Source organism: Gossypium arboreum, chromosome 13 (genome assembly GCF_025698485.1).
Source record: "Gossypium arboreum isolate Shixiya-1 chromosome 13, ASM2569848v2, whole genome shotgun sequence".
Lineage (NCBI taxonomy): Eukaryota > Viridiplantae > Streptophyta > Magnoliopsida > Malvales > Malvaceae > Gossypium > Gossypium arboreum.
Genome location: NC_069082.1, coordinates 71,945,173 through 71,950,684, shown reverse-complemented (window position 1 = coordinate 71,950,684; position 5,512 = coordinate 71,945,173). Strand labels below are relative to the sequence as shown.

Sequence of the window (5,512 nt, the reverse complement as noted above, 5' to 3'; positions counted from 1 at the left end):
GGGTTAGGTTGCGTATTGATGCAAGAAGGTCAAGTTGTGGCCTATCGTCGAGGCAATTAAAGCCACATGAGAAAAATTATCCGACCCATGATCTCGAATTGGTCGCCATCGTATTCGCCTTTAAAGATATGGCGACATTACTTAGTTGGTGAGAAGTGCCATGTGTATTCGGATCACAAAAGTCTCAAATATTTGATGACTCAAAGAGACTTAAATCTGCGACAAAGACGTTGGCTCGAGCTGTTAAAGGATTATGAGTGGTCATTAACTATCACCCGGAAAGGCGAATGTGGTTGCGGATGCCTTAAGTCGTAAATCATTATTCGCTTCTGACGATGAATGTGCACTTGTCCGTTCGACGACAATGTGTTAGTAGCTGAATTGAAAGCCAAACCATTATTGATACATCAAATTTGTGAAGCTCAAAAAGTCGACGATGAGTTGGTTGCAAAGCGGGCTGAGTGTGTTCGAACAAGGAATCGGAGTTTCAGATCGATGATGATGATTGTTTGAGGTTCGGGGTCGTCTGTGTTCCAAAGAATTGAACTTATTTCGATAATTCGAACGAAGCCCATTGTAGCCGAATGGCAATCCACCCGGAGTACGAAGATGTACAACGATTTGAAACGTCGGTTTTGGTGGCATAGTATGAAACGAGACATCTCGACTTTGTTTGAGATGTTTAATATGTCAACAAGTGAAAGCGGAACATCAAGTGCCTTCAAGATTACTTCAGCCGATCACGATACCCGAGTGGAAATGGGATCGAGTCACAATGGACTTTGTATCCGAACTGCCATTGTCAGCGAGTAAGAAAGATACGATTTGGGTCGTTGTAGATAGATTGACTAAGTCGGCTCACTTTGTCCCGTCGTCTGATTTTTCAAAGGACAAACTAGCCAATTATACGTTCTCGGATTGTGAGATTACACGGGTGCCTATTTCCATCGTGTCGGATAGAGATCCGAGATTTACCTCGCGATTTTGGAAGAAGTTGCGAGAGGCTCTGGTACGGTTGCATTTCAGACCGCCTTTCACCCCAAACCGATGGTCAATCCGATCGGATGATTCGAGATACTTGAGGATATGTTAAGATGTTGCATCCTCGAGTTCGATGGTTCATGGGAACGGTATTTGCCTTTGATTGAATTCGCACAACAATAGTTTTCAATCAAGTATTAAGATGGCACCTTACGAGGCCTTGTGCGGGCGTAAATGCCGTACACCATTGTGTTGGACGGAGCTCGGTGAAAGCAAAATTTTCGGTGGACTTGATTAAAGATGCTTTGAGCAGAAAGTGATAGTGATCCGTGAAAATCAAGATAGCCTCCAATCGTCGAGTCGTGCGCGGATCTGAGCGTAAAGACATCGAGCATCGGTGGGAGATAAAGTGTTTCTCAAGGTTTCGCCTTGGAAAAAGATACTCGATTCGGTAGTAAGGGCAAGTTGAGCCCGAGGTTCATTGGGCCATACGAGATATCCGAGCGAGTCGGTCCAGTTGCATATCGCTTGATCTTTGCCCCCTGAACTTGAAAAGATTCATGATGTCTTTCATGTTTCGATGCTTCGACGCTATAGATCTGATCCATCGCACGTGATTAGTCCATCAGAGGTTGAAATTCAAGCCAATATGAGTTATGAAGAAGAACCGATTCGTATCCTAGCACGAGAAGTGAAAGAGTTGCGAAACAAACTGATTCCGCTAGTGAAAGTGTTATGGCTCAAACACAGGATAGAAGAAGCTACTTGGGAACCCGAGAACTCTATGAAAGAGCGATACCCAAACCTATTTACCGGTAAGATTTTCGGGGACGAAAATTTCTTAAGTGGGGGAGAGTTGTGACAGCCCAAAATTGACCCTAGTCGGGATGTGGTTTCGGGACCACAAAATCGAGGCATAAAAATAATTTAAAATTTTTTTGATGCCTATGATATGTGTTAATTTGTGTGTGGCATTTTTGATGATTCGATTTAGTGTTATAAAGGTGAATTTCACTAGAAAGGACCTAGTAGTAAACTTTGAAAGTATGATGGGAAATGTGTGATGACTAGTTAATCATGCATGCAAAAATAAGGGATTTGCATGTCAAATTTCCCCAAAAGGAAGCTTAGTGGCCGGCCATGACAAGGGTTATGGGCAAAGAAAACATGTTGAAACATGTTTTGTTAATGGATGATGAGGGAAATGATTTAATAATTAAGTTGTGGGAAGAGAAGAAAAAAAATGTGTGTGAGTGTGGCATTTCCCCCCATTGCTGTGTATGTGAAAGAAAAACAAGAAAAAATTTGTTCATCCTTGTTCTTTCTTTCTTGGCCGAAAATACTAAGGGAGAAGATAGGAGTTTTGCTTCATGCTTGGCTTGGAAGAGAACTAGAAGGAGATTTGGTCATACTTGCATCAAGATTAAGGTATGTTTGAGGTTGTGTCATGAGATTCATGCTTGTTTTGGTTGCTAACTTGATGTGCATGTTAGCCATGGTTCAAATCCTTGTTATGCCATGAAAATGGTGTTTGGCCAAGGTTGATATTGTGTTAAAGCCATTGCATGCTAAATGTGAAGCTTGTTGATGATGCATGTAATGAAGGATTGACTACTCTTGAAATTTCTTTTTAGTATTCTTGAGTAGGACATTGAATTCTTTGTTTAACCATGACCAAAAACAAAATTAAAAGGAGCATGGTGTGAGGTATTCGACCATGGTATGCTCATGAGCATGGTTTATGCTTCTTGCATGATAGTCAAAAATTGTGTTTTGCATGGTTATGCACACCTTGAAATTCGGCCTTGCATCTATATGTGTATATATGTTTGCACATGATGTTTTGATTATGAAGTAAATGATAAATATGTTTGTTTAAAGAAGAAAGTGTTGAAGAATGTTTGTGAAATTGCAAGTACATTCGGCCTAGTACACATATGATGTGAAAATCTTGCAATTTATTGTTGATTTGGTGCAAGTATGACTAAGTATAATCGGCCACATGAGGGAATTATTGTGCATGCATTGGTTAGAGGCAAGCTTAATGGTGCCTATTCTTGACTTAGGTAATCGGCTACCTTGTTGTGAGCTAAGGCCGAATGTGTGTGTAATTAAAGAAAATTGACTAAGGTGCTTAGTTATGTGATGTTGAGTCAATGATATGTGTATTCGGCCAAGGCTAGCAAGCGAGACTTTAATAAATTGAATTTGTTTGAATTAGCTCAAGAGCTTAGAGGGCCACAAATCCGATAAAGGGAAGGAAAAAGTAGTCGAATAGCCATCGGAATCGTTTGACAACATCCGAGGTAAGTTTTCGAGTATCGGAACTTAGATTTTGATTCGATTGGATGAAGTAATAAGCAATCGAAATTGTGCCCTTGTATGTGGCCATTGAGCCCAAATGATATTTCTTAGTAAGTGAATTGTGCATAAAAGTTTTGTTATGATATTGAAACAAAGATGTGTATGAATGTGCGAATTGTGATATCCGGGCTAAGCCCGAAGGCAAATGTGCGACCAGATATCGGGCTAAGCCGAAGGCAAATGTGCGATGTGATATTCGGGCTAAGCCCGAAGGCAATTGTGCGAGATATGATATCCGGCTAAGCCCAAGGCAATTGTGCGAGTTGTGATATCCGGGTTAAGTCCGAAGGCATTTGTGCGGGTTATCATAACCGGGCTATGTCTCAAGGCGTTTGAGCAGTAGCTATATCTGTTAAACTCCGAAGGTATGTGATTTGAAAATTATAAGCTTGCTGTAAAATTTTCAGTTAATGCGCTGTGAAATTCCCAACAACAAGGTATCGTTTGTGTGTGTGCTTTGCACACTATGAGTAAGTGCGTATGAGTATTCGCTCCAATGATAAATGAGCTATCGGCCTTAACGAAGCCGTTAATTGTGTATGAATATAAGAGTTGGGATTGTGAAGTAAGCATGTCATTGAGAAATTGTGCATATGAATTATCGTTTAGCTACTTGAATGCTATGCTTTGGTTGTGTGTAAATTATGGCTCGAAACTTACTAAGCATAAATTGCTTACTCGTTCCTTTGTTTCTCTGTTTTAGATTTTGCTCGTTAACGATCGGATTCGGGATCATTGAAGTGAAGTCATCCACACTATCAAACCTCCTTTTGGTACTCTTTTGGTTGAACTTTGGATATGGCATGTATAGGACTACCCTCGGTTGTTTTCAAGTACTTTGTGATGTATATGTGTACGGCCATGCGAAAATGGTTCGTAAAAGTGGAGTCTGAATTAGACCATTTGTGGTTTGTAATTTTATATGGTTTCATGATGTTATTATGGATTGGAATGGGAGTGTTGGTCACATGATCAGCCATTGGAATGGCTAAACATGATCATATGTGGACCTAAGTATGACTAGACTATAGTTGGTCCATGGGAACTACAATATAGGTAAAGCCTACCTTAAAAACAGAGGCTGCCAGCTGCAGTGACGTGGATGTGAAAAATTACCAAAATTTTTAGGAATGGTGTTAAATAGTGAATAAATTATGCGATCGAACCTTGACGAGTCTATTTTCATATGAAAGTAACGAAACGATCATATGAATAGTATACCGAGAGTTATTTAAGTTCTCGTGAGACAGGGCCAGAACGGTTTCTGGGTCCCCTGTTGCGACTTTGAAAATTTACTATAAATTATTCAGAATGAATTAGGAGTCATGCCCTATATGTGCAGATTCCTTTTTGAGTGTAGTTTCATTAGAAACAAACGGCACCAGTATTGAAGCCCTGTACAGAGAGATATTGAAGTTGTAACGAGAGAGGGTCAGTGTAGTCGACCTCTGTAACATGGGTGACTTTAATTAATAAACTGTACCAATTGGCCCGACCAAAAATTCTAGAAATAAATCCATGGGAGGATATATGAGTCTAAATTCGGGGAAAATTTACGGAATCAGTTTCCGAGTTTTGAAACTCGAGATATTATTTTTAAGACGACAGTGACGCAGTTTTCCAGCCTGTCTGGAAATGCCAAATTGGTCGGTGCTTTAAGAGGACTTGGCTCGTTAACCCCTCGTGTCCGACACCGGCGATGGTCTCGGGTTCGGGGTGTTACAATACCATAGTTCCTTAGACCTTTCAGTTCAATCTCACACCATGTTACACATTCACATTCCATATACTAGTCAATAGGACATTTGAAGCATTTTTATACATCATTTTGTTTTCGTTACAATCATACAACTAAATGGCCTTTCACTTATTCCACGATAATTCTCACGTACGTGACTTCAATTAAAATTGTCACATAGGTTCAAAACTTACCAAGCTCAACTCCAAATATAAACATAGCGCCTATTAGCCATGAACTCAAGGTACTTACCCGATCCGCTGTCCGTGATCAACTTAATAATGTCGCACACTCAAGTCAATAGTGATTCAAAAACATATAGTGAGTCCGCACACTTAGTGCTATAAAATCAACTCGCACACCTAGTGCTATATAATCAAACTCGCACACTTAGTGCTGTACAAATTTAAAACCCGCACACTTAGTGCA

The 5,512-nt window shown here is 40.2% G+C and overlaps 1 long non-coding RNA gene across 1 annotated transcript; it reads left to right on the top strand.

Moving 5' to 3' along the window:
* Positions 1–3,195: 3,195 nt before the first annotated feature.
* Positions 3,196–4,227, top strand: LOC128286650 (uncharacterized). The gene is made up of 2 exons (XR_008277269.1): positions 3,196–3,287; positions 4,049–4,227. It is a non-coding gene; the product is annotated as an uncharacterized LOC128286650 (long non-coding RNA).
* Positions 4,228–5,512: the final 1,285 nt, after the last annotated feature.